Source organism: Danio rerio, chromosome 14 (genome assembly GCF_049306965.1).
Source record: "Danio rerio strain Tuebingen ecotype United States chromosome 14, GRCz12tu, whole genome shotgun sequence".
NCBI classification, from domain to species: Eukaryota; Metazoa; Chordata; class Actinopteri; order Cypriniformes; family Danionidae; genus Danio; species Danio rerio.
In genome coordinates, this window is record NC_133189.1 from 42,870,877 (window position 1) to 42,885,028 (window position 14,152).

The window sequence follows — 14,152 nt, forward strand, 5'->3', positions numbered from 1 at the left end:
GTACTGTATCTCCCAGGTTAAATCTTTATGGGGCTATTTACATATTGCGTCCAAAACCATGTTAAAAACCTCTGCCCTTTGCCTTTGTCATTAGCTGTTCCTCTCACATGCGGCACAGTCCATTTTTGAAAATAGTTTAAATTTTGCCCCTGTGTGGGTTAATACTGAAAGTGTGTCATTGTTATAACTTGGTGTTAGATTTAAGAGTGGAGTTATATGCTGGTGTTTAACTGCACTGTTTTATTGCATTCCTGCATTGGGCTCTCACATACTCCATGCTACTTAATAATCATGGTGGGCATTTCTCTCTGTCTTGCGCTGAACCCAGTCGACTAATCACAACAGACTGGGTCATCGGACAAATCACTGCAGATAAACCTCTTGCAAAGGAGTGGTTTAGGAACAAATGTATCGCTGAACGAATCACATGGGAGTTGTTGGGATAAAAAAACCTGCATATTTTAAGACAATGAAAGTGTTTTGAAATTAAATAAAAACCAAAATATAATACTTTCATTGCATAATAGGGGCTCATTAAATCAATCTGATATGATCATTTGGTGCACAAGACAGATGAATTAATATTTCCTTTATTATCAATTTTGAAAACAATTGTCCTGATTTATGCTTGTAAAGACTGTCAACATTTAGCTTTTTTGTCTTAACTATAAGAAACTTTTATTAATCAGGGACAAATTAAAATAATCAAATGTGACAGTGTAGATGTACAAAATGATTCTTAATATTATTATTAGAATGTTTATATTTTTTATGTGGAGCAAAATGCATTTTCACATGAATATCATCTGTGTTTTTCTTCCACTAAGAACCATTATTTACGATGGCCGAGAAAGCTTAACATGCTGCAATTTAAGAAAACGTGCACCTACTAAAAACACCAGCAAAAGGAGAAAAGATCTTTATCTTTGAAAGCACATGTGCTGCTAATCCTCACAATGCAAACACATTTTTTAAAAATGTGCTGCATTTTCTTACAACGCAAACAATTTACGAAAATATTAGCATTTTCTCACAACACTTTCAAATAGCTCAGAACTCAACGGAAATGTTTCAACAGGACATGACGGACCCAACTATTTTGGTTATGGTTATTTAGGCTAATAAATACTAAAGACATGAGAATCAGGATGTTAAAAAACAAACAAAAAACTCACCTTTCAAAGATCACCTACAACTTAACCAAGCAATAGTCACGGCACTGCGGCGTCTGTCATGTTTTTGGGTCCCCTTGAAACATTTCCGTTGTGTTCTGTTCTTTTTGTGTTGTGAGAAAATGCAGCGTGTTTTATAATGTGTATGCGTTATGAGGAGAAATTCTTTTGTTAGTTTGCCTTTTTTTTTTGTCTTAATTTGCTTTTTTGTAATTGCACATTGTTTTCTTAAATTGCAGCACAATAATTACTGATTTAGCACCGAAAAAGAACCCCATGTATGATGATCAGTATATATGATGAAGAAAAAACAGCTGTCAATAAATAACATGTTAAAATGTGTACACATGCCAATCATCTTTTTAAAAAAATATTTAAATAACATTTTACAAAACGTATATATTTATTTATTTATTTATTCATTTATTTACTTTTATTTGTTTAGTTTTAATAAATGCATCCTTTGTAAACAGGAGAGTTTTTTTTTTTTTTTTGTTTTTTTTTCAAAAGCATCATAGTCATTTCTTGTAAACCATTTTAAAACCTTGGTTAGTTGCAAATCTACTTATTGATGTGTGTTATTTTTAGATAAGCTCAAATTTAATTTATCATTATCTCATATATATTTTTGGAGTCTAATTATACCACCTGCTAGATTTTCTGTGTATCTGACTTCCTGTCATGTGACCATTTCTAGCAAGCAAACAAACCAAAAACAGAAAGAGCATTCATTTACACAAAAGGCTCCAGCACAAAATGCCTGCAGCTTCCAAAAACATTTCATTTGTGCAGATTGGATTACCAAGCTTGTCTATGTGGAACTTTTGCAAATCTGAATCGGATTACCTTTGTACTGTTTGGATTTTACATCCCTCCCTTACCATTCTGGAGGAATGGACCCACTGCCTTTGTGAGTACAAGTGCTTTAAATTATTTCAGAAAATGTGTGTGAACATTTAGAGGCATTGACGCACAACTTTGATTCAATATCAAATCTTGTAGGCCGGATGTATTGCATGTCTTTTTGGTAACTGTTGTTGCCCAGAATTGTTATGTAATACACTTGTCATGGGTCAAACTATAATGGCATTTCTGACTTTTTAATGTGCGCCTTTTAGTAATAAGGAAATTCACTTCCATTTGTAGCAATTCAAGTGTGAAGTAACACCTTAATGTTTTTGCAAGTACATAGTCAGCGAACTGCAGGCAGCTTTCCTTGCCAAACCACACTTATACAGACAGCAACCAGCATAGAATAAATAAGTAGTTGTTCACTCAGGACATGAGCTTGCATTCCAAAACAGCTGGATGGCATAAAACAGAATGCAGTCTGGTTGGGGAAAACTCGATAACATGGAGTCTAAGCAAGAAAAGGGTTTGTATCCAAAAAGTATAAAAAAAATACACGTTTTGTAATGGCTTATCAGTGCATTTTGTGCAGTTTAGTGATGTTTTTTTCTTTTCTTTTTTTCTTTTTTTTTAACCAGATTTCTACTTGTTGAAAATACCTGCAGGAAATTTTATTAATTAATCAGCATATTTATGCATATTTTAATTAATTCATGTCATATTTAGCAATATGACAATATTAGAGTCACATGCACTGTACACGTGTGTCGTACACACTCAAATAAATGTACCAAATCTGTCTCTTGGATGGTACCTTTTCAAAAGGTACACTTTTGTAGCATATAGATGGACATTAATTAAAGTTTGTTTTATATTCGCACCATCTGACTTTCTTCTAAATAATATAATTTCAGAGAAGTATTATTTGCAAATTCTAAGTAGGGAACACATTTTGAAAGCCAATGGCTATCAAAGCAAAAGTAGTTCACAGCAGTGCTACAGTAATGTTGTTTTGAATTCGTACTTACATGAGATTTCAGACTAAATATTTTTAAGATACGAAACAGAGACTGTGTCACAACTTGCCACTGTTCTAAAAGGAATGAATGTGCAAATATAAAATAAACTTTACCTCAAGTGTATCTTTAGGGTACACTTTTGTAGCTTTAAGCTACTGTGAGGTGAACAATTTTACTTACAAGCTGTATCTTTTGAAAAGGCAGCATATATATATATATATATATATATATATATATATATATATATATATATATATATATATATATATATATATATATATATATATATACAGTTGAAGTCAGAATTATTAGCTGACACGTACATGCAAAATGTGGCTGTTTGCAAACGGATGTTTTATTCTACAAAAAAATAGTTATTTATTTATTCGTTTATTTGTATATAAAAATTTTTGTGAATGATGGAGTATAAAAAAATCCTCAGTAAAATCCTTTGACACTGCAAACCTGACACATATTTTTGAACCTGACAATATTCAGACTTTTGTCTTGGAAATTAACATACAATGCTCAGTACACCCCTCTTAAATCACGCCCATCACAAATGAACTGCCAACTTATCCAGCACGTTTATACGCAGCTGATGCCCTTCCAGCCGCAACCCATCCCTGGGAAACACTCACAAATCCCTCATTCAAATTAATATTTTGTAATGGAATATTGCTTTACAATATTATATTTTTGCATATACATAAGATTTGTCAGTACCTAAGCCAAATCTGAAGCTTATCTAACAAAATAATAGTCTAAAAAGTAGTAACTCAAATTAAATGTTAGGGAAAAATATTAAATTAAAACATAGCAAAAAATCGGCAGTTTATTCCCCTGTGGTGACCCCCAGATTTTTAAAGGGAGTAAGCTAAAAAGAAAATGAATGAGTGAATATCAAAAATCAAGAAAAACAAAAAACATCTAAAATATTGTTGAAATTTTGTAGTTTGTATTTTTTTTTTCAATATTTTGCTTGAATTTAATTGTATTATCTTTCTATTTCTAAAGATGTTCGGTGGTTAAAATATTATTTTATAAATACATTAGTTTAATTAATCTGTTTTGTTTAAATGCACCAATATATAGAGTTGAGAAGTTGAGTCAGAGTTACCCCCCCCCCTCCAGTTATTTTGTCCCCAATTTCTGTTTAATTGTTTTAATAACTCATATTTAGTAACTCATTTTTTTAATTTTTTTATCTTTGCCATGATGACAGTAAATATTTTACTAGACAATTTTCAAGACATTTCTTACAGCTTAAAGTGGCATTTAAAGGCTTAACTAGGTTAATTTGGCTAACTAGGCAGGTTAGGTTAATTAGGCAAGTTATTCTATACTGATGGTTTGTTCTGTAGACTATTGAAAAAATATAGCTTAAAGGGGCTAATAATTTTGACCTTCAAATGGTGTTTAAAAAATCAAAACTGCCTTATTCTAGCTAAAAAGAAAACAAATAAGACTTAATTCAGGAAGAAAAAAAAATATTATCAGACATACTGTGAAAATTCCCCTGCTTCATTTGGGAAATACTACAAAAAAAAAAAGTAATACAATCACTCAACTGGGGAAGTGTGGTGATGATCAGTTATTTTGTTTGTATTCACCTGCAGTGTCTTGTCTTAAATACAGTACTTTTATTGGCTGTTCTGCTTGTTGAAGTGTTAAATCAAATTGTGTGTGTTGACACGTTTAAAATTCTGTCACTACTTTCAAACACTGTCTACCATATACTAGTGTAGAGTGAAATGTTTGCAAGTCTATTACCCATTGTTAAGGTGTTAATGTGGATAAATGCTTAGCCATGATTTATTCCCTCCCCCCTTTTCCCTTTCCTCTGGCTGACAATGTAGTCTGAACCAGTCTGCTTTAAGACATCCAGTATATTTTGTTGCTGACCTGGTTTTTTCACGATCTGGAGGTGGACAGATGAGTTGTATGCTTCTTTGCTCAGATGAGCTGTAAGTGCAGAGGTGTTGAGTTGGCAAATGTCAGGGGTCAAAATGTATTGTGACAGCACAGTTTGCAGACATCTGGCCCAATTAAGAGAAGGTTGAGCTCATCACTTCACCTGCACATGCCTTGGAAAAACAGAGATGTGTGAACAGCACACTTTTTTAAGGGTAGAGCATTTTTGCAGTCTTTAGTTTTCATACACTGAAAAAAATAATGTGTGCTACTTATTCAAACTACTTATTTAAAATGAGCTAAAACAACAATTCACAATTGTTTTATGTTCAGTCTACCTAAATATGTAGAAAATTAATAAGTTAACTTCATGTTGTCCCGACAAAAATGATTGTGTGTAATCCAGCATTTATTTATTTATTTTTTACATTTTTATAATGCAATCTTCAGTTTCATGTACTAAGGTACATCCATCCAAACCTGCCAGAATGTACTCAAATTTATTTATTTATTTATTTATTTAGAATTTTTTTGGTTTTAATTTATTATTGTTTTTATTTATTTATTTTATTTATTTTAGTTTTTATGTATTTGTTTATTTTTGTTATTTTATGTATTTACTTATTTTATTTGTTTGTTATTTTTGTTTAATTTATTTTTGTTTTCATTTATTTATTGTTGTTATTTATTTATTTTTTTTCTTATTTTCTTTCTTTATGTTTTTGTTATTTATTTATTTGTTTTTATGTATTATTTTTTTATTTTTGTTATTTCATTGTATTTATTTTAGTTTGTATTTATTTATTTGTTCATATTTTTTTAAATATTTTTGTTATTTTGTTTATTTTTGTTATGTGTTTATTGTTGTCATTTATTTTATTCATTTATTTTTGTTATTTTTTATTTATTTATTTTTGTTATTTATTTATTTATTTATTCATTTAGTCATTCATTCATTTATTTGCAGCTTGTTTATACTACAAATTTAAAATAAACTGAAACAACACAATTCTTGAGATTATTTGAAAACTTTTATTATTTTATGTTTAATTCACTTAAATTTGTCTAAACCAGTTAACTTGATTGATTTGAGTTGGGACAACATGATTTAATTGTGTGAGACCCTACATTTTTACACTTTTCTAATTATTTAGCAATGAAATGACACAAAGAATACATCTGAGATGTGTTTAGATCGTAAAGTTTGTTTTGACTGATTTTTGTTTTAACCACTGTAAACTGTGGTGTATTGTTTAAAATAGAAAACTTACAGTATTGGGTTGTACTTATTATTTTATATAGTTGTTGTATTACCATAGCATTTATAAAATTACCCCAACAGATGAATACAAGTTTACTAAGATTCGAAAACACCATAGTAATTAATTTAATATATAATAATTTTTTCGCGTGTTCTTTAAGCAATTTAAAAAGAACAATTGCTTCTTTCAAGATATGCTTTTCCAGTAACAATCTTTTCAAATTTTAGTGGTATACAGTAGCACAGTGATCACTGTTTTTAATGCCACATTTGAATAACTTGTTTTTGAGTGGGTGGATGGAAACAACAATCTTCCTAGCATACAATATGCAACACTAGATAATCCGATTCTTTCAGGTGAATAGTTTGATCCTAAACAGCCATCTCTCTCATGTGTAGCATTAAAAAGTCAGATGCGTTCTGGTAAGGAGGTTTATTCTCTAATGGGAAGTCTAGTAAATTAAACTTGAGTTTTTGCTTAAAGGGATAATTCACACAAATATGATAATTTGCATGAGTTACTTATGCTCCACTTTTTCTTTCTTTTTTGTTTTGATGGCACAAAACAGCATATCTTAAATAATGTAAGGAATCAAACAGTTGATGGTTACAATTGACTTCCACAGAAGAAGAAAAAGTTATATGAAAGTCAAAGGTCGACAACTCTTTTTGGTAACTTAATTTGAAGGAGAAACTTAATTCAAGGGAGAAAAAGGAGATTTTTTTGCCTCATTGTCTTGCAGATATTCTTTCTTGCTCGGAAATATTAATAATAATGAGAATAATGTCCTTGCCGAAATGTTCCTGCATATTTCTTTATACATATTTTAAAATACGAGTAAATTATGTTTTAAAAAGTATTTCAGAATGCATAAGTGCATTAGACTGTATTTTGTATGCTTTTGTTCTGTTTGTTTTGTTCTCACCGGCCAATTTATTAGGTACACCTTACTAGCACCATGTTGGACCCGCTTTTGCCTTCAGAACTGCCTTAATACTTTATGACATAGATTCCACAAGTTCCTGGAAATATTCCTTAGAGATTTCGGTCCATATTGACATGATAGCATCAAGCAGTTGCTGCAGATTTGTCGGCTGCACATCCATGCTGCAAATCTCCCCTTCCGCCACATCCCAAAGGTGCTCTATTGGATTTAAATCTGGGGATTGTGGAGGCCATTTGAGTGCCTGAGATGATGATTCGCGCTTCATGATATGATGCGTTATCCTGCTGGAAGTAGCCATTAGAAGATGAGTACACTATAATCATAAAGGGGTGGACATGGTAAGCAACAATACTCAGGTAGGCTGTGGTGTTGACACGATGCTCAATTAGTACTAATGGACCCAAAGTGTGCCAGGAAAATATCCACCACATCATTACTCCAGCACCAGCATCCTGAATCATTAAAACAAGGCTGGATGAATCCATGCTTTCGTGTTGTCAATGTCAAATTCTGACCCTACCATCTGAATGTCGTAGCAAAAATCGAAACTCATCAGACCAGGCAACGTTTTTCCAATATTGGTGAGCCATTGCGAATTGTAACCTCATTGACTTTACAATCTCTGTAAACCCTAGAGATGGTTGTGCGTGAAAATCCCAGTAGATCAGCAGCTTCTGAAATACTCAGACCAGCTTGTCTGGCACTAACAACCATGCTTCGTTCAAAGTCACTTAAATCACCCTTCTTCCCCATTCTGATGCTCAGTTTGAACTGCAGCAGATCATCTTGACCATGTCTACATGCCTAAATGCATTAAGTTGCTGCCATGTCATTGTTTTTATTATTAATTTGCGTTAACAAGCAGTTCAACCTAATAAAGTGGCCGGTGAGTGTATATAGTATAGTAGGCCTACATTGTAATTACTAAAAAGGTTTCCAAGTCTCTACTCCTTTTAAACTGAAAACACTAGTTCAACCTTTATAAAAGATTAATCACTGTCTCTCCAGCTGTGATTTCCCTGTGGGTACAAAGGTTACATGTTTACTGTATAAGGACAAACAATTAGTGTGTATTAACTGTTTAAACTGGATCCCAGGGAGTGTTTGTACACAGAAGCTACAAATCTGGATAACCAGATAGTAAAGTATATAGCCTGCTGTTTTCAAATTCAGCTTGAGTATACAGTTTAATGTGTACCGTTTCACTATAAAGAATTAGATTTTCCAACTCAACAAACAGAGTAAATGTGCCATTTGAGTAAGCTTGTTTGATTTTGCTCATGACGCACACTACAAGTGATGAAATCATTAAAAAAGAGTAGTTATTTAAGCATTGCTGTGTTTACTAAGACACTTCCTGATGCTAAATCGAAAGCCAGTTAGATCCAGTCAATTCCAGATGAATAAAATAATAACTCGTAATACATTTTACTTTTCTTCCCGCTTCACTGGGAAATCTCGAGTTATAAAAGCAAATTGGGTTGCAAACAACAATTTGCATTGATTTTAAGCACAGTAACACAGTATGTTACTCCCTGTCTTCTTTTCATTACCGAAAAATGCAGAAACTGTGACCGGTTATTTCTTAATGTGTTTTTACGGCACGCAGAATTGCGTTCCTCATCTTCATGCTCTGTTTAGCAGTTCAGACGGGTTGGATATAACATGATAATTTTTTTTTCCATAACTCAGCCTGTGCTGAAGTCAACAAACACAAACTTGCATGGCTATACATGTAGGCTTCCCAGGCTGCACAGCTAGACAAACATAATACATTTGGATTGTGGGTTCAGCTCCACAGTGTGCACCATCAGAGGGTATGTCTAAAGTTCAGCACATGCTCCATTATTGTGCAACGTTTCTCCAGGGTTGCGCCCAACAGCACCGGTACATGTAGAAAGTGTAGTTTTGTTTTCACCTGTACTCGCCCACATGAGTGTACGGCAGCCCTCCTCACTGAGCCTGTGTTGTTCCTCTGAAACATGATGAATTATTTAGAGCCACGTTCCTATTAACGGCAGTGTCCCGCAGCTCTATCCGCTCCGCTGTATTCGAGCGCTGAGCACTGTGTGAAAGCTGGTAACAGCAGTCCTGCCATGGCAAACTGAAACCCATCGACAGGTCATGCAATCTCTTGCTTTGTGTTTTAATTAGTCCGACTGCTTTGAAAGAAAGAGAGAGGGACAAAAATAAAGTGGTGACCTTTTCTCCCTTTTGAGTCTCATCTGGTCGTGGAATGATACATTATGATTGGTTGGCGTTGATGTAAAAGCCTTTTAGTGCTTTTATCAGGCAAGATAATAATACAAATCAAGCTTTTTTTTTTGCTCGTTAACGGCATTTGAGCTTTTTATTTTCTCGGCACTAGTTCTGTAATGAGTTGATGCACCACCTACATGCTGCCAGTCTGTGTAAATGACGACTGGAGAGTGTAATTTTCCCTTTAGAAGAGCTGCTGTATCCCCATCAAAGCCGTGGAATTGAAGAATGGGCGGCTGTAACTCACTGGTCTGACTTTACTTTGTCCTTGCTTTGGATGGAGGAGGACGAGTCCCTCTCAAAGGCTTTCCCCCCCTAATGAGGGCCACCCATGGGACTTTTATAAAGTACGTCTACCTTTCTATTTGTGGAGGGGTGGCAGAGGTACAGACAGTGGTGGACAAAGTACACAAACCAAGCGTAAAAGCACAGATAGCTAAATATAATATTACTACAGTAATTATCCTTACAGTGTTACTTGAGTCCGAGTACAAAGGTATTTGTTTTTTATGCACTTAAAGGGATAGTTCACACAGTTTATTCAATGTTTATTTGGTTTTAAATTGTTATGAATAGTTTTTCCCTGTTAAACACAGCAGAATATATTTTGCATCTCTGGATCCGTGTGGACATTCATCCATGATCTACGTTGTCTGGTTTTGTTTGATTTTCTTCAATAGCAATACTATATTGTTTCAATTTAAGCATCTTGCAGGATTAGATCTGTTGGATTAGACAATAACATTGAAACTGCTTTATGATTTAGTGTATGGCTACATGCAACACTAAAACCAATATTATGGTAACACTTCAACTGCAATCTCACATGTAGCAATTTTTAGTGACTACTATGGTGTTTTTGAGCCATGTTATAGCAAAGTGTATAAAGCTGCTTGCTGGAAGCCATCAACTTCCAAAGTAGGAAAAAAAATACCATGAAAGTCAATAAATGCTATCTTTACAAAATATATTTATTTTTTGTGTTCAATAGAAGAAAGAAACCCTTTTAACAACATGGGGGTGAGTTGTATGTTGGGGAATGTTACTTTTGAAAGTAATGCATTACAATATTGAGTTACTACCCCAAAAAGTAGTTGAATTTTAAGTAATACGTTACTCTACTTTTGAGTTACTTTTGCATTACATTTTCTGACCTGGTTTAGGCTTGATCTCTGTCAGAAAAGCAAGGATTTTCTCTTTCTTTTTTAACAAAGGAGCTCTGCATTTAACAACACACTGTAACACATAGAAACAAATGAAGGATGTTTTCTTTAGACAACTTCCTTACCCCATGCTATACAGTTGAAGTCAGAATTTTTAGCCCCCTTTTGATTTTATTTCATTTTTTCAAATATTTTCCAAATAATTTTTAACAGAGCAAGGACATTTTCATAGTATTTCTGATCATATTTTTTCTTCTGGAGAAAGTCTTATTTGTTTTATTTCGGCTAGAATAAAAGCAGTTATTAATTTTTTAAAAACCATTTTTGGGACAAAATTATTAGCCCCTTTAAGCTATTTTTTTTCCGATAATCTACAGAACAAACCATCATTATACAATAACTTGCCTTATTACCCTAACCTGCCTAGTTCACCTTATTAACTTAGTTAAGCCTTTAAATGTTACTTTAAGCTGTATAGAAGTGTCTTGAAAAATATCTCAAATATTATTTACTTTCATCATGTCAATGATAAAATAAATCCATTATTAGAAAAAAAAGTTTTTAAAACTATTGTGCTTAGAAATGTGCTGAAACAATCTTCCCTCCATTAAACAGAAATTGGTGAAAAAAATAAACAATGGCGCTAAAAAATTCAGGGGCGCTAATAATTCTGACTTCAACTGTATATACAGAATAATGAAAGTTTTAGGCAATACAATTGTAAATTTTGTGCTTTTACTCTTATTAAAATGTAAAATCACTGTCCATTTAGATCTTCTTTTCCTTTTCTTCCATTTGTTCAAAATAAAAAGAAAAAGTTCCATCGCAGAAATGTAAGGCTCTGCTGTTTTTCTGCATTCTATCATTGTGCAGGATTCCACGTGACTGCATTCATTTTATTTTAGCAATTTTTTAAAAACTAAAATGTAACTCATATTACATTTTTTAAAAATTATTATTCAAATATCATTACTTAATTGTTAAGTAATACCCTACTTTACTCCTTAATTAGAAAAGTATTGTTATTATGTAACTTGCCTTACTTGCATTTTATAGTAGATTTAATTCACAAGCAGCTAACAGAAATATGAATTGTATTAGCCTATAAATATTCAAAATGTATCATTAGTAACCTTCATATTGTGATAGCTTAGTATTTTTTTGTATTTTTGAATTATTTTGATCAATTTATAAGTTCGGTAAATCATTTAATAAAGATTCACTCCAAATGGATCATTTGAATCAGCGAGACTTAGCTGGAGATTCGCTTGGACCAGATAATTTTTTAATCAGTTAGTTGTTATTTGACAAAACACTCTAACCAGGAAAATAACATAAAATAACGTAAAAAAAATGGTCACACTATATGTTGATGGTTCATTTGTAGAATTTAAGTTATATTGCATCTAAATGACAAGTTATTCTCATTAGATTATAAGTAGACTGTTAGGTTAAGGTTAGTGTAAGTTAACATGTACAAAGTTTCATATAGTCAGTTAAATGTCTGCTGAAGGAGCAGTCTCAACTAGGGTTGGGCATCTAAGCTATAATGCCGATCCGATACGCATCTCGATACAAAGAATACGATCCGATATATTAGCGATACATTTGTGACATATTGCGATGCAACACGATACGATTCACACCCATATCACGATACGATGCGATATTTCAGCACTAACTAATTAGATCAAGTTTATGAGATTATGTGAAAGAGGATGCTGTGCCATTGAATGAGTTTGATTATTTATAAACCAAGCAAAACCAAGACTTTTTTTTACAAACTGGCACTTCTCTCAGAGCCAGAGTGTCAGTTTACAGTAGAGGGCCATTTTAGAACATATAGCACATATTATTTAAGTATTTTCAAGATAAACAGAATGTATAAGTGCAATATATATTAAAAAAATATGTATATATTTGCACTCTTTCAACATAAATAAATTTAGCATTGCACAACAAGAATTGTGATTTAACTTTTCAACTATGAAAACAAGTTTTACAAAGATATATTTTGCTGATTATTCAAAACTTAAGGTTGTGAACTAGCAGTGTTATGCTGCTTTGAAACATCACTGTCACTGTAAACAACAGGCTAATAAAAATATAACAAACCAGCAATCTTCTTGCTGTGAGGTGGTCAAACTACCCACTGTGCCACCGTGACACCCAATTATTTTTATCATTATTATTATTAATATTATTATTATTATAATTAAATAAAAATTAACAGGAGGAGGTGTTTAAAACCTTCGTTCTCCGTGACACTAGGCTGAATATCAGATGAACAATGCAATAGCATTCATTATTGGCGTAGAGCGAGCAGAACTGTTGCGCATGGAAAAAAAACTTGCAATGCTTTTCTCACCACTTTTGGAGCTGGTTGAAGCAGTGCGAAAGCCGGGGATGCAGAAACACTGGAAGATGCTTTTTACAACAACACCGTGGCGCCGCTTCAAGTGAGATTTCAGATTAGTCGTACTGCCCGCGTATTTTACAGATGCGCGGCACATTTTGCAAATTGCATCTGTCCTGTCATGTCGTCCATCCTTAAATCTATAATGTTGCTTGCCATACTTTAGATTTAAAACTCAGTGGGGAATAAAATGTTTGTTTTGCTTCTCGCGCTTTCTGAGGGCGCACCACTAGCTTCATCCGCACACCTGATACACTGAGTTGTAGTGTGTGCACATCCGCAAATCCGTTGCTAAGGCTTACTTTATGTAGGTCGATTAAATTATGCGCCAAAAACAGGTTGACAACACTTGTTAATAAATAAAAAATACATTCTATATTAAAAATATAAGCTGTATCTCGGAAAAATTGATGCATCTCGCAAAAACCGATGCATGTCGATTTGCTTCCAAAATTTCATTCATCCTCTGCTGCTCAACCGATGCACTCGCATCGTGCACGCGCATGACCGTGTATCGATACATATCGGTTAATCTTCCCATCCCTAGTCTCAACAGATATTGAGCAGAAAATCAACTAATACTCAAATAGGCCATCAAAATAAAGTGTTACCAAAATATCTTGGATTTAACTACTATATTCATGAAATGTAATGAAGTGGGCAACACTGTGGCTCAGTGGTTAGCACTGACACCTCACAGCAAGAAGCTCGCTGGTTCTAGTAACAGCTGGGCCCTTTGGCATTTCTATGTGGAGTTTGCATGTTCTCGGTGTGTTGCCGTGGGTTTCCTCCAGGTGCTCCGGTTTCCCCCAAAGTCCAAAGACATGCGCTATAGATAAATTGATTAAACTGTATTGGCCATAGTGTATGAGTTGTGTTAAAAACAACAGTATGTTGGATTGGAATGTAGTGAAGTACTCTAATAAACTCAAATTCATTCATTATCATGGAGGTAATGAGGTGTCGGAGTCCCACAAAATAATTTTAAGTAAAATAAAAAACAAGCATTGCTGTATTTGCATGCATGAGAGTTGAGTAATGTTTGTCTGTTGCTTGCCTGCACAGTGTTTGCCATTCTATAAATGTGTGCCTTTAATTGGCACCACAACATAATTAGAGAAGATTAACAAAGACAGATGTTAAAGGACAATT

At 33.3% G+C, this 14,152-nt stretch overlaps 1 long non-coding RNA gene across 1 annotated transcript in view; it reads left to right on the forward strand.

Moving 5' to 3' along the window:
* Positions 1 to 1,836: 1,836 nt before the first annotated feature.
* The window catches only part of LOC141377571 (uncharacterized), a 182,375-nt gene continuing 170,059 nt past the window's right edge, over positions 1,837 to 14,152 (forward strand). The window contains exon 1 of the long non-coding RNA XR_012389927.1: positions 1,837 to 2,082. This is a non-coding gene — a long non-coding RNA (uncharacterized lncRNA). The remainder of the gene's footprint in view (positions 2,083 to 14,152) is intronic.